The 27,575-nt window shown below is 42.0% G+C and overlaps 1 protein-coding gene across 2 annotated transcripts in view; it reads left to right on the plus strand.

The window, feature by feature from the left end:
* The window catches only part of LOC112074966 (zinc finger protein 34-like), a 182,657-nt gene that overhangs the window by 59,728 nt on the left and 95,354 nt on the right, over positions 1 to 27,575 (plus strand). The gene's annotated exons all lie outside the window — the stretch shown is intronic.

A 27,575-nucleotide genomic window follows, 5' to 3' on the forward strand; every position in this document is an offset into this window, starting at 1 on the left:
GGACCCACCGCCAAACGGTCATGCTGGAGGATGTTGCAGGCAGCAGAACGTTCTCCACGGCGTCTCCAGACTCTGTCACGTCTGTCACATGTGCTCAGTGAACTGCTTCATCTGTGAAGAGCACAGGCGCCAGTGGAGAATTTGCCAATCTTGTGTCTCTGGCAAATGCCAAACGCCTGCACGGTGTTGGGCTGAAGCACAACCCCCACCTGTGGACGTCGCCCTCATACCACCCTCATGGAGTCTGTTTCTGACCATTTGAGCAGACACATGCACATTTGTGGCCTGCTGGAGGTCATTTTGCAGGGCTCTGGCAGTGCTCCACCTGCTCCTCCTTGCACAAAGGCGGAGGTAGCGGTCCTGCTGCTGGGTTGTTGCCCTCCTACGCCTCCTCACGTCTCCTGATGTACTGGCCTGTCTCCTGGTAGCGCCTCCATGCTCTGGACACTACGCTGACAGAACACAGCAACACTTCTTGCCACAGCTCGCATTGATGTGCCATCCTGGATGAGCTGCACTACCTGAGCCACTTGTGTGGTTGTAGACTCCGTCTCATGCTACCACTAGAGTGAAAGCACCGCCAGCATTCAAAAGTGACCAAAACATCAGCCAGGAAGCATAGGAACTGAGAAGTGGTCTGTGGTCACCACCTGCAGAACCACTCCTTTATTGGGGTGTAATTTCCACCTTTTGTCTATTCCATTTGCACAACAGCATATGGAATTTATTGTCAATCAGTGTTGCTTCCTAAGTGGACAGTTTGATTTCACAGAAGTGTGATTGACTTGGAGTTACATTGTGTTGTTTAAGTGTTCCCTTTATTTTTTTGAGCAGTGTATATATTTTGTGTGTTGTTCTGAACCCACTGCCCGCAAGTCTTTTATAAATTCTCATCTTATTGCTTCAGAACCAAAACGTTGCACGTCTTGATTGTTGATCAATGACTGTAGAAAAGGCCCATGGMGTTGGTGGAAGGAATCCTTTAATTCATGGCACTTGCTCAGCTGGGTCAGGGGCGCTTTAATTAGATCAGGTGGAAATGTCYGACAGATCTCAACTCATTAAAAGGAGGAAATCGCCATCGCCCGATCTCGCTGCTTYCTCTTCCTTAACTCCGTCTAATCCAGACGTTCTGTGCGTCCATGAATCCACGTAAATCCACCGAATCTGTTACCTTTCATCTGAACTATCTGTTGCGATCGGGAGAGCGGGCMATCAGTTATTGTTTATAGTTATTACCGCGGAGCGCGGCTTGGAGCGCACGCTTCAAACCTATTGTGTGATGTAAATGGTCAATGATCACGGCCCTACAGATCATCACAGGCCAATTAWGCCATTTGATATATGGTTAATATGTAATGAAATTACATGTACACATGAGGACAAAATTGAAAGGGTGAAATATGAAACGTCATTGTTTGCTGAACTGAKCAATTCTGATATCAAACTGATGGGGATTATAGACTGAATAACCMATCACTGATTGAATTATTTATATTCTTCTAATGATTGTGATGAATAGTTACGAGCCTAAATGACTCAAGGACGATTCCTATTGACTTCTTATTTAACTGAATTGCTGAATTACCTAATTATATTAATAATGAATGATTGTTATGATTTGGTCTTTTTGATTATGAATTTGATTGGATACGTGTTATTCTGTTTCCTTTGTTATGCAGCACAGACTACCCAGTAAATATACCACTTTATGGTTAAAGGAATTCCTGCCACAGTCTCATCCATTCCTCTGTCACCTGACCCGTGATCACCTGTTCACCTTCACTGTCAGTCATCCTACCTGTCCAGCTACCCACACAGATTCCACTAATCTTTCAATGACAGTCAGCAAAAAAAAGTAYGTGTTTCATTTCCTCCAGTTTGGCAAAAACAGAGTAGGCCTACGTTTATCATCCATATAGAATACAGTTTAGCAGCAATCTACTACCACCTCGTCTCTACCACCGACTCCTCTTTGCCAAAACCTGGTGATTTGATTGATAATTTTCCTATTTCATACAGGCTTTGTTTGGGTACCTACTGGCTATAATGTCTATAGATAAGCAGCTGTTAAATCACACTGCCTTCAATAATAGGATGAGATTTAACATGGTGAATTGATATATTGTGAGGAAGAACAGGGCTACCCGGCTGGCAACAAGCATATGCACTCTGCAGGCAGGCTGCCCTCCACAGTGATGGCGGTGCAGACAGCACATGCTTTCCATCTGATCTGCAACCTTCCTCTGCTAAAAGTAACTGTATGATTCTGACATGATATATCCCTACTTGATTCTGCTCTGGACTCCAGAGAAGTGACTGATATTGGCCTGCTAACATGAGATGACTTTCAGCTCCAAATGCAGGTGTAAAACACAGTTTGTTTCTGTAGCCTACCCTTGCCTTTTATGGCTGTTAATGACAGGCCTACATTTGCATAGCAATTGTGCACTCATGTTTGCTGTGCATGCATATTGCACAATATTGTACCAGTCCTCTTTGTGGTCGCGGGTCAAAAAAAGTTTGCAAACCACTGGATAACGATAGTGGCATAAAAGGAGTTGGGTTGGCATAGTCATGGTAGGATACATGATTAGTGGCAACAAATGGAGTTGGGTTGGCTATAGTCATGTATGATACATAATAAGTGGCAAAAATTGAGTTTGGTTGAGTATAGTCATGGTAGGCTACAGTATGTCTTACAATCTTCTATTTTGACTGGATTCAGAAGCCTTTTTAAACCTCAATTACACTTGAAGTTTTGCATTTCCTGTTCTAAATAGTTTATCTGAATACTTTACTCCTCAGATGTGTCTGCTTCCCCTCTTCTTGTAATAATAGCTCAACAGAGCCCCACAGTGGAGGTGTCATAATACCCATAAAACCTAGCGGTCAAAAAGGAAACGGTTCCAATCCATATGGATTTCTATTATGATTTTTGTCATTCTTTGCATTGAAGAGCACTAAAGAACATGTACCACACATACACAACATATATTTCTGTCTTTACAAAGGAGCGGAATTACATTCAACATGTTAGGGACATTTTGCCCGTATAGAGCAAATATTTCAAGAGTCTGAATAAGAATACCCTTTGGATGAAGCCACAGAAAAACAGAAATCATTTTTTAAATCCAGAAATTACAGAATAAGAGCAGTACGTTATGTCAGGAACTGTGGCCATCCATAGGGGATTTGTTGATAACCATGTAAATCTCTTTTCTCCAATATATTTGGCTCTATTTCCTCTCAGATTTTAAAATGCTAATTACAGTCAAAGTAGACATCATGAAAAACTACAATTCCCTGCAAGCTCCTGCACGTCATCTCTAGCTGACACCTTTGCTAACAGGTATTGTGTCAATTTAAAACTTGCACAAGACAGTACACAGAATTGGGAATTTAAATAAATGTAGACCAAATTTATTCATTACTACATTTAGCTAACATCAAATAGTTAATCCAGAGATTTCTTACATTTTCCTCACTTGGCAGTCTCATCCAGATCAACATGGATTTGTAGTTCTTTAATGATAGCCACATTAGAAGCTAATTAGCATTTCTTTTTTGGGGGGTAAATACAGGCAAATATATTGATAAAAGTCACCTTGTCCTAGAGAGATTTACAATGTTATCAAAATGTCACGCCAGGGTAAATCTACATGAAACACAGCCCTTATTCTCAGTGTTTCTAAAATCCCCCATGGGAACAATGAATGGTGGAAAAACGATTGGAAGCATTTCATGTTTGACTGCTAGGTTTTTATGGGTATTAGGAAAGGATGGGGGGGATACATACAACTGAATGCCTTCAACTGAAATGTGTCTTCCACATTTATCTGAATCAAAGAGGTGGGGGGGCTCCCTTAAATTGACATCCACATCTTCGGCGCCCGGGGAACAGTGGGTTAAAATGCCTTGCTCAGGGACAGAACGACACATTTTAACCTTGTCAGCTCGGGGATTCGATCCAGCAACCTTTCAGTTACTGGCTCAACACTCTAACCACTAGGTACTCTGAGTCTGTGACCACAGTTGCTGGGAATTCTTTTTTGGGGGCTGCCCTTTTTTAGCTTGAGCACATGCTCCCCAAAAGGTCTGTGCATGGCTCTGTATAGAGCCCTGTGGCTGGGGTCAAAACTGTGTGTGTGTGTGTGTGTGGATGGTGTGCTAAACCAAGATGTGGCCATGTATTCCATSGTGGATCGGTTGCCATTTTGGAGTTGTCCAGGAGCCAGGTTTTCTTTAGAGGGGTGGATTTTGCTCAATGGGAAAGTTTATTTTGGAAGTTAAGGACCAATGCTGTCACAGTTGCTTCTTGTTGAAGAGGCATCAGCTAACCTTAGCTTGCTCCGATTCTGAATTAATTTGTGTCCGTTTCTTTCTAGCTCGCAAAATAAGTGAGCTAGACTTTGTTTGGTCCTGCCATGTRTCGATAACATAGCCAAGTTTGTCACTGGTATGGGTTAAATATCCTAAACCTAGACAGTGATAGCAGCAAGCTAAAACCAGGGAGAGGGGGGAGATAATTTAGGTTCTGTTTCACCTGCTGCTGGCTTGATAACGTTTTTCCACATGCAATTGATTAAATKAGATTTGTATTCTCTAAAGATTGTAATTGTGTTCATATCTGATGAATATTGAAGAAAAATKATCACAATCATCACAGCCATTTGYCATACCAAAATGTGAAMTACAATTTGGTGCGCACCATTTTACCATGTACRGTAGGCAGTAAACTCMCCATGTGTCATCAAAATTACCATCTTGTGTACGTGGTTTATATATGAGGGGAGCATAAATTGTACAATTGTAAACGAAAAAATAATGTTATAAGTTAGAACCCATGTATATTAGTTAATATACTGTACCAACTACATAAATATATGATCGGTCCATTGTCTTCTATCTGGACTTTAAAACGCAGACAGCGGACGCCGCCATTTTACCAGCTCGTGAGAGAATTGTTTTACACAACCAATAACCATATTAAACGAACTCAGAAATCTCAAATAAATATATTATTTTTAAATTACCTTGACGAAATTGTGTACATTAACTCAGACAAACCCCAAATCTCAAGCTATATGACTTCGTTTTCACCACGACACAAAAATAACACATAAAATCTGGTAATCTCTTGACGGATTTGTTACCTATCATGTTATGACATGTTCTGTCGATATTAGGAAGTGTAAACGTGCTGATTACCAACCTGTAGAATTAGATAGAAACGGAGACAAAAATGATCGTCTTCACATCTGCTGCTCTCTTTAATCTGAACAATGGTGCGCATCCATAGAGATGGATAGAGGACTCATCTTTGTATCTGTGTCATTATAGCGTCTGTGACAGAATATGCAGCGGCATTGAGGGGATTCGATTAATCTGGCCTGGGCGCCCGGATAGGCGTGTATTTGCAAGGGGTGAAAATTGATGGCAGTCGTTTTGGAACTGGGCTGCCTTCCAGGCGGGAGACAGTGCCACATTCAAAGCCCACAGGGAAGTCTCCTCAAAACAAAAGTGTTGTAATTAAGCACTTGGCGCAATGAGTAGGATTCTGTGTTTTTCACATGAAAAAATTCTAACAAGTATTTTATGGAAGAGATGTATGTTTCTGGATGATGCACCTTGTTGACTAAATGACAGAACAGTAATCTGCACCTTTCTATTGAGAAGAGCGCTTCTCCCTTGCCGCATTTTGCCTGTTCACCGTTTACATCACAGGCCATAAAACGGTGCCTGTGGCGCTCAGCATAATCGAATATGCCCATTCTCCATTTGAAGTGTACATTTTCTTCTTCACTATTGGCTATCCCTCCTGATGACCCAGTTGGACATGACTCCAACTGAGTCACCAGGAGATCTCAGCCAATGAATTTTTGAAGTCCCACCCAGTTGACTACATTAAAATGGTGGAAGCCCACAATGCATTTAGTTATAATAAGAACTAGAGACAGCCTCCAAGATGGCCGACCGTTGTTTTGAACTTTATCTACTCACAGTTGCATATGCCTGTTCATGGAGGCTGACATTCTGCTAGTTCGGTTTCAGGAGCCCATTAGTAAATGCCAGTGGCGGTCGGTGGAGTTTAAGATGAGGGAGGGACGTTCTTTTTTTTTTTCATGACCACGGCCTTATTTCTAAAAGAGTATGTTGGATGACTGTAATTCATATGCCATTCACCCAGCTCAATGTAACATCAATAGGCTTAGGCTACTACATGGTACCCTAATTTTCCCCATACCCATCCTGTGCTTGCTACAACTTAGCCTATGAATGAAAGTTTACAACGTAGGTGCACAGGTCGAGAGAAATTTGAGACAGACATTGACACATTCAATATCGCCTTGCACACTCTTGCCTGTATCTAGCTGCTCTAGGGTGTAATCATTAGTCCAAGAGTTTCTAGTGGACAAATTCTGGTATGTTATCCCTGTTTCGTTACGTTTGCTTCTGTTTTAAGAAAAGTTTTTCAACAGAATCGCAGAATGAATACACCCCTGATCACACACAGTTCACTTTCAAAGCAGCCACATACAAACAGCAGATCCTGGACTATCCATTCACTTCAGTCAGTCTGTCTCATCTTCCAATGTCAGGAATCCATCACATTGAAGGAGCAGGTCCTGGATGAGAGCATGTAAGTGATTTCCATTGTTTTTCCTTCTGATGTGGCACAAGCTCTTCCATGTAATAGCATGAATTATAAACGTTAATAACTTCGGCTGTGATTGGTGGGGGGAAAAATCGGTCTCGAAGACAATTCATGAAAAAATTCTATGGATTTTTTTGGCACAAAGGTGATACGAATTGCCTTCTCTATGGGAATTATCTTTCTGGAAAGATGGCATCCTATGACGGTGCCACGTTGAACGTCACTGAGTTCTTCAGTAAGGCCATTCTACTGCCAATGTTTGTGTCACCCTGATCTGTTCACCGGTCTTTTGTGCTTGTCTCACCCCCCTCCAAGTGTCGCCCATCTTCCACCATTATCCCCAGTGTATTTTACCTGTGTTCTCTGTCTGTTGCCAGTTCATTTGTCTCCTCAAGTGTACCACCGTTTTCCCGTTTGCTCCTGTTTTTTTCTAGTTCCTGTTTTCCTGTTTTCCCTTTTGACCACTCTGCCTGCCTGCCTTATGTACCTTGTCACATCACCCTGGATTACTGACCTCTACCTGCCCTTGACCTGTCGTTTGCCTGCCCCCTGTTTTTAGTAATACACTTTTGTTACTTCTAAAATGTCTGCATCTGGGTCTTCTCCTGAGCCTTAATAGTTTGTCTATGGAGATTGTATGGCTGTGTGCTCCATTTTATTCACCTGTCAGAAACGGGTGTGACTAAAATAGCCAATCCACTCATTTGAAGGTGTGTCCACATACTTTTGGTAATGTAGTGTATAATCAGTTGGCTATAGGCCTATTTCAATGGAATGTTCAATCAAGTGAGTTCTATTTTTCTACTTGTAGGTGGGCTACTGTCTGTAATGTGTGTCAATAGACGCTGAATGTACAAAACATTAGAAACACTTAATACTGAGTTGGACGCCCTTTGCCCTCAGAACAGCCTCAATTCATCGGGGCATGGACTCTACAAGGTGTCAAGTGTTCTACACGGATGCTGGTCCCTGTTGACTACAATGCTTCTCACGCTTGTGTCAAGTTGGCTGGTAGTTGGCTGAATTCACTGTCATGTTCATGGAACCATCTTTGGACAATCCTAGCCTTGTGGCATGGGGCATTATCTGCTGAAAAAAATAAATTTGCAGATGGATAAACTGCTGCCATTGAGGGATGCACCTGATTGGCAATGATGTTTTAGATATCCTGTGGCATTCAAATGTTGCTACACTTTATCAAGGGGCCCAATATGTGCCATGAAAACACACTCCACACCATCACTACCAGCCTGCAATGTTGACACGAGGTATGATGGATGCATGTACTCATGTGGTTTTCAAGATGGCACCGATATAAACTCATCAAAAAAAGAAACGTCCCTTTTTCAGGACCCTGTCTTTCAAAGATAATTCATAAAATCCAAATAACTTCACAGATCTTCATTGTAAAGGGTTTAAACACTGTTTCCTATGCTTGATGAATGAACCTAAACAATTAAGCAGCTTAAGCAATTATGGTCACAGTTATGAAAACTTAGGACACTAAAGAGGCCTTTCTACTGACTCTGAAAAACACCAAAAGAAAGAGGCTCAGGGTCTCTGCTCATCTGCGTGAACTTGCCTCAGCATGCTGCAAGGAGCATAAGGACTGCAGATGTGGCCAGGGCAATAAATTGCAATGTCCGTACTGTCAGACACCTAAGACAGCGCTACAGGGAGACGGGATGGACAGCTGATCGTCCTCGCAGTGGCAGACCCCGTGTAACAACACCTGCACAGGATCGGTACATCTGAACATCACACCTGCGGGACAGGTACAGGATGGCAACAACAACTGCCGAGTTACACCAGGAACACACAATCCCTCATCAGTGCTCAGACTGTCCGCAATAGGCTGAGAGGCTGAGAGGCTGGACTGAGGGCTTGTAGGCCTGTTGTAAGGCAGGTCCTCACCAGACATCACGGCACAAACATCGCCTATGGGCACAACCCACCGTCGCTGGATCAGACAGTACTGGCAAAAAGTGCTCTTCACTGATGAGTCGCGTTTTGTCTCAACGGGGGTTATGGTCGGATTCAAATCAATCGTCGAAGGAATGAGCGTTATACCTAGGCCTATACTCTGGAGCGGGATCGATTTAGAGGTGGAGGGTCATCTGGTCTGGGGGGTGCGTCACAGCATCATCGACTGAGCTTGTTGTCATTGCAGGCAATCTCAACGCTGTGCGTTACAGGAAGACATCCTCCTCCCTCATGTGGTACCCTTCCTGCAGGTTCATCCTGACATGACCCTCCAGCATGACAATGCCACCAGCCATACTGCTCGTTCTGTGCATGTGTCCTGCAAGACAGGAATGTCAGTGTTCTGCCATGGCCAGCGAAGAGCCCGGATCTCAATCTCATTGAGCATGTCTGGGACCTCTTGGATCGGAGGGTGAGGGCTAGAGCTATTCCCCCAGAAATGTCCGGGAACTTGCAGGTGCCTTGGTGGAAGAGTGGGGTAACATCTCACAGCAAGAACTGGCAAATCTGGTGCAATCCATGAGGAGGAGATGCACTGCAGTACTTCATGCAACTGGTGGCCACCAGATACTGAGTGTTACTTTAGATTTGTTCAGAATGTTTCTTGCATTATTACCTATTGGATCGGTGGTCACTCACCAGCATTTCGACCAGAAATACAACTTTCCTGRATTTGATCCTTTATTCGTACTCTCCAAGGAAATTCCACTGATTCCAGGGGCTGTTCCAAGGCACCGCAGACGGAGAAGAGGTGTGCAGAGTGGACTTTTGGTTCGACTTGCGGTAGGTTTTGACCAGAAGCGGGTTCTCCACTTGACAACACTACGCTCCAAAAGATTGGCCGATTCCTGGGATTAATCTCTTCAAGTAAATCAGTAAATATATTTTGAAAATGCTAAAAAACTCTGTATTATTAGCTAGCTAGCCACAGCAGGCCACTGTGTGTAGGCTGATGAGCTGCTAGCTAGCAACTTTACATACTAGAGTGAAGTTAAATATCATCAGCTAGCTAACGCCATATTAGCTTGTTATCTTAATGTTCACCTATTTATCATTGTAAATTAAAAACTCATAATCCAAATGCATTTGTAGATTACAGCAATGGAAGAGGGTGAAAGGATGTCAGAAAAGGGAGTATTGGTACTAGTTACAGGGCAGGTTGTGGGAGGACATTATGACAAGATTCTACAGTTCGAGTCCTAGAGAGGAAAACTATGAAACCAGAGAGATAATAGTCAGGGCTGTCTAATTGGAATATAATGAAGCGTGTTTCTTTGTGATGTCTGTCCTCAGATACGGAGAGCTGTGAAAGCCTGTCTGCAGATGAAGAGGTCCCAGTGACGGTTCAAGAGACTGTCTGCAGATGAAGAGGTCCCAGTGAAGGTCCAAGAGACTGTCTGCAGATGAAGAGGTCCCAGTGAAGGTCCAAGAGACTGTCTGCAGATGAAGAGGTCCCAGTGAAGGTCCAAGAGCCTGTCTGCAGATGAAGAGGTCCCAGTGACGGTCCAAGAGCCTGTCTGCAGATGAAGAGGTCCCAGTGACGGTCCAAGAGACTGCAGGCACATCCTTGTATACCATGGGTTGTATGTGTACTTATGTTAGCACATGTTGTACACAACAATACAGTTACAATTCACATACAATGTAGGCTCCAAACGTATTACAACTGTAGCAGGTCAATCCTGCTCCTGGAGGTCTGCTGGGTGTGCAGGCTTCTCTTCCCACCCTGCACTAACACACCCGATTCAATGTATCAATCCTAATGACTTGATAATAATGTGTATTATTGTTGGGCTGGAATAGAAGTCTGCTCACCCAGTAGATCAGGGAGTGGATCAAGGTTGGCCACCTCTGGTATGGATATTTTTGTTTTTCTAAAAATGATGCTTTAGTAATAATAGCGCCTACTTACTAAGATGTCTAACATTTACAAACAAGTTAGCTTATTTGTACATTGAAATTATATGTTGATTCATTCCATTTTATTAATTGTTCAAACTTGTTTTAATTGTTAATATAAAAACATTCACAATGAACTAATATCAATGTTCATTAATTACAGATCACAATTCTACATAAAAAGTGTGTGAAGGGGATTTGTCTCTAGTTTGCCATATGTCTACAGTAATGTTGGCATTACTGGCCTAATGGACATCCTGCCATCAGTCAGGATGTGGCCCAGAAGTTAATTGACAGCATGCCGGGCGGCGGATTGGCAGAGGTCTTGAAAAAGAAGGGTCAACCAAATATTGACTCTTTGCATCAACTTCATGTAATTGTCAATAAAAGCCTTTGAGACTTATGAAATGCTTGTAATTATACTTCAGTTTCCATACTAACTCTGACAAAAATATCTAAAGACACTGAAGCAGCATTCCTCAAACATACAAGTATTTTACACCATTTTAAAGATAAACTTGTTGTTATATCCCACCACAGTGTCCGATTTCAAGAAGGGCTTTAACGACGAAAGCACACCATCTGATTATGTTAGGTCAGTACCTAGTCACAAAAACACAGCCATTTTCCAGCCAAGAGAGGAGTCGCAGAAATAGAGACAATTAATCACTAACCTTTGATGATCTTCATCAGATGCGCATCATAGGACTTCATGTTACACAATACATGCATGTTTTGTTCGATAAAGTTCATATTTATATCCAAAAATCTTGTTTATGTTCAGTAATGTTTGGCCTCCAAAACATTCTGTGATTTTGCAGAGCCACATCAATTTACAGAAATACTCATAATAAACATTGATAAAAGATACAATATTATACATGGAACTTTAGATAAACTTCTCCTTAATGCAACCGCTGTGTCAGATTTTAAAAAAAACTTTATGGAAAAAGCACACCATGCAATAATCTGAGTACAGCGCTCGGAGACCAAAACAAGCCATACAGATACCCGCCATGTTGTGGAGTCAAGATAAGTCAGAAATAGTATTATAAATATTCACCTTTGATGATCTTCATCAGAATGCACTCCCAGGAATCCCAGTTCCACAAATGTTTGTTTTGTTCGATATGTCCATAATTTATGTCCAAATACCCCTTTTTGTTTGCGCGTTTAGTTCCAAAATCCAAATTGATTGACGCGCAGGCTAGACGAAAAGTAAAAAAATTCAATTACAGTTCTAGAAACATGTCAAACGATGTATAGAATCAATCTTTAGATTTTTTTAACAATAATCTTCAATAATGTTTCAACCGGAGAATTCCTTTGTCTGTAGAAATGCGATGGAACGCAGCTAATTCTCACGGGGCGGGCCTGAGTGAGCTCGTGGCACTCTGCCAGAGCCCTGACTCAAACAAAATCAAATCAAATCAAGTTTATTTTATATAGCCCTTCGTACATCAGCTAATATCTCGAAGTGCTGTACAGAAACCCAGCCTAAAACCCAAAACAGCAAGCAATGCAGGTGTAGAAACAGCTCCCATTCCCCCTCCTTCACAGTAGAAGTCTCAAACAAGGTTATAAAGACTGTTGACATCTAGTGGAAGCCTTAGGAAGTGCAATGTGACCCATAGACACTGTATATTGGATAGAAACCTACAAACTCAGATTTCCCACTTCCTGGTTTGATTTTTTCTCAGGTTTTGCCTGCCATATGAGTTCTGTTATACTCACAGACATCATTCAACAGTTTTAGAAACTTCAGAGTGTTTTCTATCCAAATCTACTATAATAATATGCATATTTAGCAACTGGGATTGAGTAGCAGGCAGTTTACTCTGGACACCTTATTCATCCAAGCTATCTCAATCCTGCCCCCAGCCATAAGAAGTTTTAACAGACTTTCAGCATGCTTATATAGAAGGGCACTCAACATGTACTGCACTGACACAAATGACTGATGTTGGTTGAAAGAAATTGATAATAAGAAGATTGTGGGAGCTGTACTGTTAGGTTTCAGTGCAGCCTTGGATATTATTGACCATAACCTGTTGTTGAAAAACATTTAGTGCTAAGGTTTTTCAACCTCTGCCGTATCGGGGATTCAGAGCTATCTATCGAAAATAACTCAAAGGGTTTATTTAATGGAAGTGTCTCGAATGTCCAACCTGTATGTGGTGTACTCCAGGGCAGCTCTCTAGGCCCTCTACTCTTTTCTATTTTTACCTTGACCTGCCACGGGCATTTAACAAAGCATGTTTGTCCATGTATGCTGATGATTCAACCATATACGCATCAGAAGCCACAGCTAATGAAGTCACTGAACCCTTAACAAAGGGTTGCAGTCTGTTTTGGAATGGGTGGCCAGTAATAACTGGTCTGAACATCTCTAAAACTAAGAGCATTGTATTTGGTACAAATCATTCCTAAGTGCTAGACCTCAGCTGAATCTGGTAATGAATGGTGGTGGCTGTTGAACAAGTTGAGGAAACTAAATGACTTGGCGTTACCTTAGATTGTAAACTGTCATGGTCAAAACAGAGATTCAATGGTTGAAAAGATGGGGAGAGGTCTAGCAGTAATTAAGCGATGATCTGCTTTTTTTGACACCACACTCCAAAAAGCAAGTTCTGCAGGCTCTAGTTTTGTCTAATCTTGATTATTGTCCCAGTTGTGTGGGCCAGTGCTGCAAGGAAAGACCTAGTAAAGCTGCAGCTGGCCCAGAACAGAGTGGCACGTTTTGCTCTTAATTGTAATAAGAGGGCTAATATTAATACTATGCATGCCAGTCTCTCTTGGCTAAGAGTTGAGGAGAGACTGACTGCATCACTTCTTCTTTTTATAAGAAACATTCATGTTCCAAAATTGTTTGCATAGTCAACTTACTCACAGCTCTGACACACACACAATTCACCACCAGACATGCACAAAGTGGTCTTTTCATAGTCCCAAATCCAGAACAAATTCAAGAAAATGTACAGAATTACATAAAGCCCTTATTGCATGGAACTTCCTTCCATCTCATATTGCTCAAATAACAGCAAACCTGGTTTAAAAAAACAGATAAAGCAACACCTCGCAGCAACAAGCCTCTCCCCTATTTGACCTAGATAGTTTGTGTGTATACATTGATATGTAGGCTACGTGTGCCTTTTTTAAATGTATGTAGTTCTGTCTTTGAGCTGTTCTTGTCTAATGATGTTCTGTTATATGTCATTCTGTATTATGTTTCATGTTTTGTGTGGACCCCAGGAAGAGTAGCTGCTGCTTTTGCAACAGCTAATGGGATCCTAATAAATAACAAATAACAGGCGTATTGAGACTGGTATGGCCGTAAGCCAATGACTGTTATTGTGTATATATGATATGTAATAATGCCGTAAGAAAGGAATAACTCTTACTACACTATATCAAGTTTATGTCACTTGAAAAAGTGCAGTGTGAAATTATAGAAATAGAATAATGGGAAAACAGACATAGTTACTTTAACACAGGCAGAGTTACAAACCTTGTATACATTATAACGAACATATTTGAGTCTTGTGAAAATAGCAGGCCTATCAAATAATGACTTCAGACAAATACATCAGATAACGTTAGCTGTATGTGAGGCAGTCTCTAGTACGACAATTTTCTATCAATTTCGCATATAGCATTCTGTGTTTCCCTTGCCCATTCAACTATTTTCTAAAATGTAATGGGATAATTCAGCTTTTGGCTTACTATTCTCCCACTCCACCATGAACCTTAATGGTACAGACAGCCAGAATTTGATTAAAATTTGACATTTGTTTAGAGAAGATGACAAAATACAACAAACGTTTGAGAGGAAGATGAGGGAAATCCTTCCACCAGCCTCTATAGTCTGGTACATCCGATCTCTACGGATGTACTCATATCCTCCATATATTTAAACAGTACCCATATGAACGTTTTTCTTAGAGACACCGGCATGGGAAAACACATAGGCAGGTGAAGTAAGGAGGCAGAATGTCCGCTTTCAGCACAAACACCTTTTCAGCTAAAAGATAGTCGCCTCACTTTCCACAGTCCAATCTTTTATTAAGCGAAAATATTTTTCTTTCCAATTAAACATGTCATCTTTAATTTAATTTCTGAAAGATATCCCAAGCACTACCATTGGTCTGGTGCACACAGTCAAACCACATAACCGATCATTCTCCATTTCCACTATATTTATTTCTGTTTTATTCTTATTTATCTTCGACCCGGAGGCAACAGAAAATTCATCATGTAGCTATCATCTCTATCTATTGCAGGAGAGTGCATCCGACTGGCAAGACATCAGTAGATTTATAATTGAACACATTTATGAAGATTTTACCCTATTATGGAGAGATGTACTGCTTAGATTTTTTTCCCCCTACAATAGAAATAATCTGAAACAATTTTATGTAATTAACTTCATTATTATTTTGCCACATTTCATATTCACAAATGTAAATGTACAAAGCAAACACCACATTTTCTTACCTTAGAAAAAGAAATTTAACTATATTTTAAGACAATTAAATACTCTATCAACAAAAAACCTGTTAGAATAATAAGTGTCTGTATGTCCCTTAAGATCCTTGTGTAATGTGATATTGTACACCCTAGCCCCGCCCCAGCCCCAATTGTCCTTTGTATATTATTATATATACTTGTGTTCCCCCAAGTACTTTTTGGTATTGATTGTTTGTTAATAATAATAATATAAATAAAAGAGTGCATCCGACTCAGTTTCCTTACCAGAAAACACGTGATACCATAAAGTGGTGTCGATTTGCGCACAAAAATGAATGAGGAAAGTGAAGAGCTAGTGGATGGTAAATCTAAGATTAAACTTAACAATAGATACCTGTTGTGTCCTCTTTTATGTTTTAAGATTTTCCACACATCAGACAACTGTTTGTAAAAATGATCAAAGTTAGCTAGCTAGCTAGCTATGAACTTTGACAACTGAAGACCACCATGTTGAATGAACGTACAGCACATTACCTACGTTGATGAAGTCTGTTAGATTTATCTCCAAACGGCTGCAAACTCATTGGGTTTGCTTCTTGCCAAAACAAAATATCATTAAACATGTTATGCTGTTCATATCATTATAACAAAGGGAAAATTCTGTGCACTCAAAAATTAAGTGTCAATTTAGCACCAATACAGTGTTGCCTTCAATCAAATAAATCAACTAATCAGTTAATTTAATTGAACTGTTGGGGTTACAGAGGGTAAAGGAAAAGCATATGAAAAGGTAGTCAGTCAGAGTGACCAGGAGGGGTTTTGATTTGTATTTATTAYTGATCCCCATTAGCTGCTGCTAAAGCTTCCTGGGGTACAGCAAAATTAAGGCAGTTTATACAATTTTAAAAACATTACAATACATTCACAGATTTCACAACAAACTGTGTGCCCTCAGGCCCCTACTCCACCACTACCACACATCTACAGTACTAAATCCATGTGTATGTATAGTGCGTATGTTATCGTGTGTATGCGTGTGTCTGTGCCAATGTTTGTGTTGCTTCACAGTCCCCGCTGTTCCAAAAGGTGTTTTTTTATCTGTTTTTTTAAATCAAATTTTACTGCTTGCATTAGTTACTTGATGTAGAATAGAGTTCCATGTAGTCATGGGTCAATGTAGTACTGTGTGCCTCCCATAGTCTGTTCTGGACTTGGGGACTGTGAAGAGACCTCTTGTGGCATGTCTTKTGGGGTATGCAGGGGTATCCGAGCTGTGTGCCAGTAGTTTAGACGGACAGCTCGGTGCATTCACCATTTCAATACCTCTCATAAATAAAAGTATCGATGAAGTCAATCTCTCCTCCACTTTCAGCCAGGAGAGATTGACATGTATATTATTAATGTTAGCTCTCTGTGTATGTCCAAGGGCCAACCGTGCTGCTCTGTTCTGAGCCAATTGCAATTTTCCTAAGTCCTTTTTTGTGGCACCTGACCACACGACTGAACAGTAGTCAAGGTGCGACAAAACTAGGGCTTGTAGGACCTGCATTGTTGATAGTTTTGTTAAGAAGGCAGAGCATCGCTTTATTATAGACAGACTTCTCCCCATCTTAGCTACTACTGCATCAATAAGTTTTGACCATGACAGTTTACAATCTAGGGTTACTCCAAGCAGTTTAGTCATCTCAACTTGCTCAAWTTCCACATTATTTATTACAAGATTTAGTTGAGGTTAAGTGAGTGTTTTGTTCCAAATATAATGCTTTTAGTTTTAGAAATATTTAGGGCTAACTTATTCCTTGCCACTCACTCTGAAACTAACTGTGGCTCTTTGCTGAGTGTTGCAGTCATTTCAGTCGCTGTAGTAACTGACGTGTATAGTGTTGAGTCATCCGCATACATAGACACTCTGGCTTTACTCAAAGTCAGTGGTATGTCGTTAGTAAAAAAAATTAAAAGCAAGGGACCTAAACAGCTACCCTGGGGATTTCCTGATTCTAACTGGATTATATTTGAGAGGCTTCCATTATAGAACACCCTCTGTGTTAGACAAGTAACTCTTTATCCACATAAACTTCCGGTTTGGAGCGAGTGGTCGCATTTCGCTCCGCAGGTACTATTACATTTCCCTACAGTACAACGGTCTGATCTTAGCTAGCTACATAGCCGTCTTTGTATCAAAGACAATTGTGTAGTTTAGAGTAATTATCGTAATTACCGAGCTAGCCAGCTATTTTAGTCCCTCTAACGCAGTCAACGTAGTCAACACTGCTAGCAGCTAGCCAGCTAGCCAGCTAGCCAACGTCTACCGTCTACCGAATAGCAGCACTGTAGAAACCATTACATTACAACGGAACGACTTGATTAGTGTAGTGTTAGCTAGCTACATAGTTGTCTTTGCTGTTTTTGCTGTCTTTGTATCCAAGATAATTGTGTAGTTTTGAGTATTGTCAAGGTTACCTAGCCAGTTACGAGGCTACCTAGCTAGCTACACTTTCAAACTAAGTCAACAACGCAGCCACTGCTAGCTGCCTACTTCACCAGCCAGCCAGCAGCACTGTATCATTTTAGTCAATAAGATTTTTTGCAACGTAGCTTAACTTTCTGAACATTCGAGACGTGTAGTCCACTTGTCATTCCAATCTCCTTTGCATTAGCGTAGCCTCTTCTGTAGCCTGTCAACTATGTGTCTGTCTATCCCTCTTCTCTCCTCTCTGCACAGACCATACAAACGCTTCACACCGCGTGGCCGTCGCCACTCTAACCTGGTGGTTCCAGCGCGCACGACCCACGTGGAGTTCCAGGTCTCCGGCAGCTCTTGGAACTGCCGATCTGCGGCCAACAAGGCAGAGTTCATCTCACCTATGCTTCCCTCCAGCCTCGACTTCTTGGCACTGACGGAAACATGGATTACCACAGATAACACTGCTACTCCTACTGCTCTCTCCTCGTCTGCCCACGTGTCTCGCACACCCGAGAGCTTCTGGTCAGCGGGGTGTGGCACTGGGATCCTCATCTCTCCCAAGTGGACATTCTCTCTTTCTCCCTGACCCATCTGTCTATCGCCTCCTTTGAATTCCATGCTGTCACAGTTACCAGCCCTTTCAAGCTTAACATCCTTATCATTTATCGCCCCCAGGTTCCCTTGGAGAGTTCATCATGAGCTTGACGCCTTGATGAGTTCCTTTCTGAGGGTGGCTCACCTCTCACAAGTTCTGGGTACTTTAACTCCCCACGTCTACCTTTAACTCATTCCTCTCTGCTCCTTCTTTCCACTCTTCTCCTCTTTTGACCTCACCCTCTCACCTTCCCCCTACTCACAAGGCAGGCAATACGCTTGACCTCACTTTTACTAGATGCGTTTTCTTCCACTAATCTCATTGCAACTCCCCTCCAAGTCGCCGACCACTACTTTGTATCCTTTTCCCTCTCGCTCTCATCCAACACTTCCACACTGCCCCTACTCGGATGGTATTGCGCCGTCCCAACCTTCGCTCTCTCTCCCCCGCTACTCTCTCTCTTCCATCCTATCATCTCTTCCCTCTGCTCAAACTTCTCCAACCTATCTCCTGATTCAGCCTCCTCAACCTCCTCTCCTCCTTTCTGCATCCTTTGACTCTCTATGTCCCTATCCTCCAGGCCGGCTCGGTCCTCCCTCCCTGCTCCGTGGCTCGACGATCATTGCGAGCTCACAGAACAGGGCTCCGGGCAGCCGAGCGAAAATGGAGGAAAACTCGCCTCCCTGCGGACCTGGCATCTTTCACTCCCTCCTCTCACATTCTCCTCTTCTGTCTCTGCTGCTAAAGCCACTTTCTACACTCTAAATTCCAAGCAGCCTCTAACCCTAGGAAGCTCTTTGCCACCTTCTCCTCCCTCCTGAATCCTCCTCCCCTCCTCCCCCTCCTCCCTCTCTGCGGATGACTTCGTCAACCATTTTGAAAAGAAGGTCGACGACATCCGATCCTCGTTTGCTAAGTCAAACGACACCGCTGGTTCTGCTCACACTGCCCTACCCTGTGCTTTGACCTCTTCTCCCTCTCTCTCCAGATGAAATCTCGCGTCTTGTGACGGCCGGCCGCCCAACAACCTGCCCGCTTGACCCTATCCCTCCTCTCTTCTCCAGACCATTTCCGGAGACCTTCTCCCTTACCTCACCCGCTCATCAACTCATCCTTGACCGCTGGCTTACGTCCTTCCGTCTTCAAGAGAGTGAGAGTTGCACCCCTTCTGAAAAAACCTACACTCGATCCTCCGATGTCAACAACTACAGACCAGTATCCCTTCTTTTTTTCTCTCCAAAACTCTTGAACGTGCCGTCCTTGGCCAGCTCTCCTGCTTCTCTCTCAGAATGACCTTCTTGATCAAATCAGTCAGGTTTCAAGACTAGTCATTCAACTGAGACTGCTCTTCTCTGTGTCACGGAGGGCTCCGCACTGCTAAAGCTAACTCTCTCTCCTCTGCTCTCATCCTTCTAGACCTATCGGCTGCCCTTGATACTGTGAACCATCAGATCCTCCTCTCCACCCTCTCCGAGTTGGGCATCTCCGGCGCGGCCACGCTTGGATTGCGTCCTACTGACAGGTCGCTCCTACCAGGTGGCGTGGCGAGAATCTGTCTCCGCACCACGTGCTCTCACCACTGGTTCCCCAGGGCTCTGTTCTAGGCCCTCCTATTCTCGCTATACCCAAGTCACTTGGCTCCGTCATATCCTCACATGGTCTCTCCTATCATTGCTATGCAGACGACACACAATTAATCTTCTCCTTTCCCCCTTCTGATAACCAGGTGGCGAATCGCATCTCTGCATGTCTGGCAGACATATCAGTGTGGATGACGGATCACCACCTCAAGCTGAACCTCGGCAAGACGGAGCTGCTCTTCCTCCCGGGGAAGGACTGCCCGTTCCATGATCTCGCCATCACGGTTGACAACTCCATTGTGTACTCCTCCCAGAGTGCTAAGAACCTTGGGTGATCCTGGACAACACCCTGTCGTTCTCAACTAACATCAAGGCGGTGACCCGTTCCTGTAGGTTCATGCTCTATAACATTCGCAGAGTACGACCCTGCCTCACACAGGAAGCGGCGCAGGTCCTAATCAGGCACTTGTCATCTCCCGTCTGGATTACTGCAACTCGCTGTTGGCTGGGCTCCCTGCCTGTGCCATTAAACCCTACAACTCATCCAGAACCGCCGCAGCCGTCTGGTGTTCAACTTCCCAATTCTCTCACGTCACCCCGCTCTCCGTCTCTCCACTGGCTTCCAGTTGAAGCGCATCGCGCGCTACAAGACCATGGTGCTTGCTACGGAGCTGTGAGGGGAACGGCACCTCCGTACCTTCAGGCTCTGATCAGGCCGTACACCCAAACAAGGGCACTGCGTCATCCACCTCTGGCCTGCTCGCCTCCCTACCTCTGAGAAGTACAGCTCCCCCTCAGCCCAGTCAAAACTGTTCGCTGCTCTGGCACCCAATGGTGGAACAAACCTCCCACGACGCCAGGTCAGCGGATCAATCACCACCTTCCGGAAACACTGAAACACACCTCTTTAAGGAATCACTAGGATAGGATAAAGTAATCCTTCTAACCCCCCCCCTTTAAAAGAGTTAGATGCACTATTGTAAAGTGGTTGTTCCACTGGATATCATAAGGTGAATGCACCAACTTGTAAGTCGCTCTGGATAAGAGCGTCTGCTAAATGACCTAAATGTAAATGTAAATGTAAATTATAGCAGGGGGTGTAAAGCCATACACACAAGTTTTTCCAGCAGCAAATATGATTGATAATGTCAAAAGCTGCACTGAAGTCCAAGACAGCCCCACAATCATTTTATCATCAATTTCTCTCAGCCAATCATCAGTCATTTGGTGTAAGTGCTGTGCTTGTTGAGTGTCCTTCCCTTGATTTTCCCAATATCTAGACTGTTCTCCCAGCAGTATTGAGACAGAAAACATAGGGTTAATTAATAGACATGTGTAAGCAGAATAAAGGCTGAGCTCAGGATAATGTACAGACTGGGTCAGCATGGAGTTAAACACTAGACATGCAAAAACAAGAACGTAAGCGGAAAATGTATGCCGTGCTGTTGTTTATAGGCATGAGGAAGTAATTACATAGGTCCTATGACTTAATTTGAGACATCAATTGCATTATGTATGTGTGCTTGTGCTGTTGTAGGCCTGAAGGAAGTCATTGCTTAGTCTTGTGACGTGCATTAAGGCATGTGATTGTATTGTATGTGTATGTCTGTGCCATTATAGCCTTGGGGAGAGCCATTGTGTAGTCCCATGAGTATCATGGGACAGACGCATGCATTTGTGTCAAGAATTGAGACAGAAAGATAATGGTGACGAGGCCAAGGGTGTTAATCATCTACATAGAGGGGAGTGCCCATGTTGTTTATCTGAAAGTGGAACCTATAAAGTCTGAGGTCTGTGGAAAGAGAATGTGGTTCTTCATGGAAGTGCACGGCTTTGCTACTTTGTAATAAAGTCTAATTTGAATTCACAGGTTCCAGTAAAGGTCTAATATTTCTGAGTCAAAATTTCCACAACACTATCAATCAAATCAAATGTCAAGCTTTCTTTACATCAGCTGATATCTCAAAGTGCTGTACAGAAACCCAGCCTAAAACCCCAAACAGCAAGCAATGCAGGTGTAGAAGCACATTGTATCAACCATACAATTTTTTAATTCCTCATCAATCCAAGGAGATTTAACCGTTTTACAGTCATTTTCTTAATGGGCGCTTGCTTATTAGTAACTGGAATAATCAATTTCATAAATGTGTCAAGTGCAGCGTCTGGTTGCTCCTCATTACACACCACAGACCAGCMAATATTCTAGAAATAGCATTACACAATCAACATCTTGATAAACTCTATGCAAAGGAGAAGTGTCCTGCAGAAGGCTATGACCCCTTCTCATGTAATGGGGTAGGGCCTTCCCAAGGATGCCGGAATGCACGGACCGTGTTAGTGGGGGAACAGGAAGTTCCGGGCAGGCATGCACCATTCTCCAGTGTAAAGAAAGCGCCAGAACGGTGCAGTCAAGAAGATTAGCTAAGTGTCCGTTTCTATGTATTACTAAAAGTATGTAATAGCACGTTTAAACTTTCTAATATCAAAATAATGTCATACCATTTTAAGTAATACATCCGTTAATCTATTATCACGTTTGGTAAAGGTTTGATGTGTTTTTGTGTCAAGCCGAGTGAAGAACGTGATAACTATTTTACAAGTTAACGTTAACGTTACATAGTTAGAGCCGTTGGGGTTTGTCTGAGTGGATGTACATCATTTTCTCAAGGTAATTTCATAAAGAATCTATTTACTTGAGATTTCTGAATTCGTTTTGCAAGTTATTGGTTTAGTGTAAAATTCACGAGCTGGTAAAATGGCGGCACCACTCGGTCTGCGTCAACGGATTTCTTTATTTTTTTATTGCAACAATAATAACAATATTCACGTCAATACAGGGACATTCCTGTGAATACAATGGAACAAATTTAAAGTGCAGCCAGTGAGGGTGCAGCAGAGAGAGGGTTGCACTACTGTTTTGAAGCTGAATGTAATGATTATCAATTTTTCTACATGTGTACTAAATTTCAGATGCATTAACGTTACGTTGTTTCTATCTTTATCTATATATGTTACTATGGTGTGAAAAAAATCATCGGTTTTGATAGAAATATACAGTGAAGACAATTTGTTATTCAGCAAGATAGTTCATAGTGTTGCCTTAAACAAACGGTAACCTTTGTACTAAATGGTTTTTTGTCATTTATGCATTTGTATTCGGAAATCTCTATAGATTAAGTGCACTTAAGTTGTGGTAGCCTGATTTAAGTGTATACTTTGTCTAATTGAATTAATTCATGTTTTGTTGTCATGTTAGCTACTAGATCTATTGAATGAGATCAGTGTGATTGGACAGGACTCATCAGAGCTGAGTACCGTCACCTTCATCAAATTTCTACTGTTTTGGAGCTCATGTTCCTCTATAAATATCAGCCAAAAGTATTGTGGAGCTTCTGCACATAAATAAACAATTATTTTTAGAAAATTAAAGTGGCAGAAATGTCAAGACTAATTTTTGTGTCCGTTTCTCTTTATTCTAAGGCCAACTCAGATTAAGTCTGAGGCCGGTAACATCAACAGTGAGCGAAACCACCTGCCCACTCTCCTTCCACACTGAGTCCCATCTACAGTCCTGGGTTCTGATTGTGACAGTGGAGCCCAGTTTTGCAGCTGCAGGATCGCGATGGATCAGTGAAGCTGGAAGACTGAAGTCAAACACTGGAGCTGAATGTCAACTTAAAAAGATGAAGAAGAGGAGAAGATTGGAGACTTTTGAATCATGGTAAGAGCAGTTCTATTCTAACTAAGTTTGTTGTTCGTTCAAAACTTCCCACTGTGTATGAAAAGTTGCAGTAGAACTGTTTCCATGATGAACTGTTTCAATGAGAAGGTAGTGGTTATTTTCATGCTACTGACACTTGCATGGTTTGAATACCAGTTTTTGATAACAGTTGAAAGTCGGAAGTTTACATACACCTTAGCAGATACATTAAAACTCAGTTTTTTCACAATTCCGACATTTAATCCTAGTAAAAATTCCCTGTCTTAGGTCAGTTAGAATCACCACTTTATTTTAAGAATGTAAAGTGTCCAGAATAATAAGTAGAGTGATTTATTTCAGCTTTTATTCTGGGTCAGAAGTTTCATACATTCAATTCGTATTTTGGTAGCATTGCTTTAAAGTTGTTTAACTGAGTCAAACGTTTCGGGTAGCCTTCCACATGCTTCCACAATAAGTTGGGTGAAATTTGGCCCATTCCTCCTGACAGACTAGTGTACTGAGTCAGGTTTGTAGGCCTCCTTGCTCACACACGCTTTTTCAGTTTGCCCACAAATGTTCTATAGGGATTGAGGTTAGGGGCTTGTGTTGTGTCACTCAAATACCGTTTGACTTGTTGTCCTTAGCCATTTTGCCACACTTTGTAAGTTATGCTTGGGGTCATTGTCTCATTGATGCATCTATTTTGGTGAAGTGCACCAGTCCTCCTGCAGCAAAGCACCGCACAATATGAGCTGCACCCCCGTGCTTCACGGTGGGGATGTTGTTCTTCGGCTTGCAAGCCTCCCCTTTTCCTCCAAACATAACAATGGTCATTATGGCCAAACAGTTATATTTTGTTTTCATCAGACAGGGGACATTTCTCCAAAAAGTCATCTTTGTCTCAATGTGCAGTTGCAAAACGTAGTCTGACTTTTTTTTTTTGTGGTTTTGGAGCAGTAACTTCTTCCTTGCTGAGGCGGCCTTTCAGGTTATGTCAATGTAGGACTCGTTTTACTGTGGAAATAGATACTTTTGTACCCGTTTCTCCAGCATCTTCACAAGGTCTTTTCTGTTGTTCTGGGATTGATTTGCAAAGTACGTTCATCTCTAGGAGACAGAACGCGTCTCCTTTCCTGAGCGGTATGACGGCTGCGTGGTCCATGGTGTTTATACTTGCATACTATTGTTTGTACAGATGAACGTGGTACTTTCAGGCGTTGGAAATTGCTCCTAGGATGAATCAGACTTGTGGAGGTCTACAATTCTTTTCCTGAGGTCTTGGCTGATTTCTTTTGATTTTTCCCATGATGTCAAGCAAAGAGGCACTGGGTTTGAAGGTATAACTTGAAATACTTCCACAGGTACACCTCCAATTGACTCAAATGATGTAATTAGCCTATCAGAAGCTTCTAAAGCCATGACATAATTTTGGGAATTTTCCAAGCTGTTTAAAGGCACAGTCAACTTAGTGTGTGTGAACTTCTGACCACTGGAATTGTGATAGAGTGAATTATAAGTGATATAATTTGTCTGTAAACAATTGTTGTAAAAATTGCTTGTGTCATGCACAAGTAGATGTCCTAACCGACTTGCCAAAACGATCGTTTGTTAACAAGAAATTTGTGGAGTGGTTGAAAAACGAGTCAATGACTCCAACCTAAGTGTATGTAAACTTCCCTTCAACTGTAAATCCCTCTCGGTCAAGGTGATTTTATCAATTTTTTGGCTCTCTTTCTTCTCAGATTATATAATGCTAATTAGCATCAAAGTAGACATCATGCAAAACGTATCACTGCAAGCTCCTGCATGTCATCTCTAGCTGCACCTTTGCTAACAGGTATTATGTAATAAAAAAATTGCACAAGACAGTTCACATAATTGTCTATTTAAATAAATGGAGCTTATTTATAAACAACTAAATTTGGCTTACATAATTAACCCAGAGATCCTTACTTTTGCTCGATTCGGCACTCTTGTCCAGATCATCATGGCGTTTGTAGGTCTTATGATAGCCACATTAGCAGCTAATTAAATTTCATTTTTGTGGTTGGTAAGTACAGGTGAATATTTGATAAAAGTCACCCTGTCCTAGAGACATTTACATGCTTATCAAAACGTCAACCAGGGTAAGCCTCACATGAAACACAGCCCTTATTTTAAGTGTTTCTAAAATCTCTGGGGAAAAATGAATGGTGGAAAAATGATTGGAACCATTTCCCTGTTTGACTGCTAGGTTTTATGCGTATTAGGATTTATACTGTGGTACTCTATTRGTATGCAGCTACTCGAGGCTAGTGGGGTGTGGATGAGCTGGGACACGCGGACCAGAAAAAAAGTGGAATGGGGGATTGCAGTGGGGGATTGTACAAGCCTTCTGGAAGATCTGATTAAGAGAAGATGGTGGACCAGAAAATAAGGAGAGAAGTGGAATATGTTTTGAGTGARTATGGAATGGAGGATCACACAGAGCCTTTAGAAGAGCTACAAGAGGAAAGTGAATGTGACAAGAGTGCGGATGAATTAACTGCGATGGACAATAAATACTTACATGTTTATACTGGAATGAGCGTTCTTTCCACAAATTCACTTGAATATAATGTAAAGTGAATTTCTTCACGTTTCTGAGTAAATCCTATAACRTGCACTGCGGGAACACAGTGACATTTTCTTACAGAACTTCCTAGATGGACGCGACTGTGCAAATGATGACCCCCGAGAAGGAGCTGAGTGTAGAGGGAAGTTGAGTTGGTGAAGGTAACTCGGAGGGAACTCATAATGATTTCTCCTATRTCCAGCAAGCGCTCCGGATTTCGCGATTGGGGACAAKAATTGTGACTCAAATTGCTCTCCGRAACAGGGYGRCATTRAAAGRAGTGATATTGAGATTAGGTTTAAGTGTTAAGGRGGAGCAGTTGAAATGGAAGATTCCAGGTGTCTGTGACGCCTGTCGTTTGGTGAGTCTTAGATCCGGTGTAGAGCGTGGGGAAACAGAAGACATCTGTCATGCTGAGTTTTGATGCAGAGTCTGCCAGATAAGGTGAAGGTAGGAAGTGTCAGTTATCCCATGAGCGCTTTTGTTCCATAAACACTACAGTGTTTTAGGTGTCATTCATGGGCCTGTTGCAGCAGTGTGTAGGAGTGAGATGCCTAGATGTGAGAAGTGTGCATAGGGTTGCAAAGGGTCGGAAGCTTTCCAATACATTTCCATGGGAAGTTGAGCCATGGAATTTTTTGGTATTTTGCTTAAATTCCTCAAAAAAGTTAGTTTATAACAGTGATTTTTTTCTGGGATACACATAAGGCAATTCTAGGTCTTGTGGCATATTTTGGATCTTGCACACTAATGAGATGCTATTGAGCCCACACTACTACACTGTCTGAGCCAAGGACTACATGCTTTCTGGTACGTTTTGATTACAATACTGGGTGAATATATTTTATGACATATTATTTTTGTTAACAGTATAGTATAGTACCTACAGCAAAGTGTGTGTTGTGCTAGTTAGTTGTTTCTACCATGTGGGTTTTGGCTTGTTTGAGCCTGCTAACTGAGTGTTAATTATCTGTTTCCATACATTTCATTTCGTTTTTTTTATCTTACCAGGAGTTGTTTAATCTAACTGCTAAATCTATTATCTGTACATGGAATTGTATTTGTTTTGTTTTTTCCTATTCTTTGTTCTACTCTTTAGAATGCCACACTTGACAATGACAAGCACTTTCTGATGTGTGGAGACATTTCACTGCAGCTAATGTAGAAGGAAAAGCTGTGTAACATTTGCAAATTCTGTGCAAATCATATGTGAAGAATGCAGCTAAGATGCAGAATCATCTGCCAAGTGCATAAGTTCCCTCAGCTCTCACACAAGCAACCTCTGACAAAAGTCCCTCAATCTTCTATTCAGGTGAAAATGATGAATCATCACCTTATCGATAGCAACAGCTCATGGTCCTCTGGAATCAGAAGTTTTGTTGGACTCATTGGAGGAACGTAGTCAGAAAATGCTGATGAATGTCTTGCTCGAGCTGTGAATGCAACTGGTTCACTCTGATGCTCAAGGAATGTTGTATTAGAAGAGATTTCTGAATGTTCTTCCACCAGCATACCCCTCCAACCAGACATGCTTTATCTACTAATTGCTGGATACAGAGTTCAAATGAAGTCCAGCAAATCATAGAGAAGCAGACGTGTATTGCAATCATCTTGATAGGTGGGTCCGATGTTTCGT

The sequence above is a fragment of the Salvelinus sp. IW2-2015 genome, unplaced genomic scaffold (assembly GCF_002910315.2).
Source record: "Salvelinus sp. IW2-2015 unplaced genomic scaffold, ASM291031v2 Un_scaffold2906, whole genome shotgun sequence".
NCBI classification, from domain to species: domain Eukaryota; kingdom Metazoa; phylum Chordata; class Actinopteri; order Salmoniformes; family Salmonidae; genus Salvelinus; species Salvelinus sp. IW2-2015.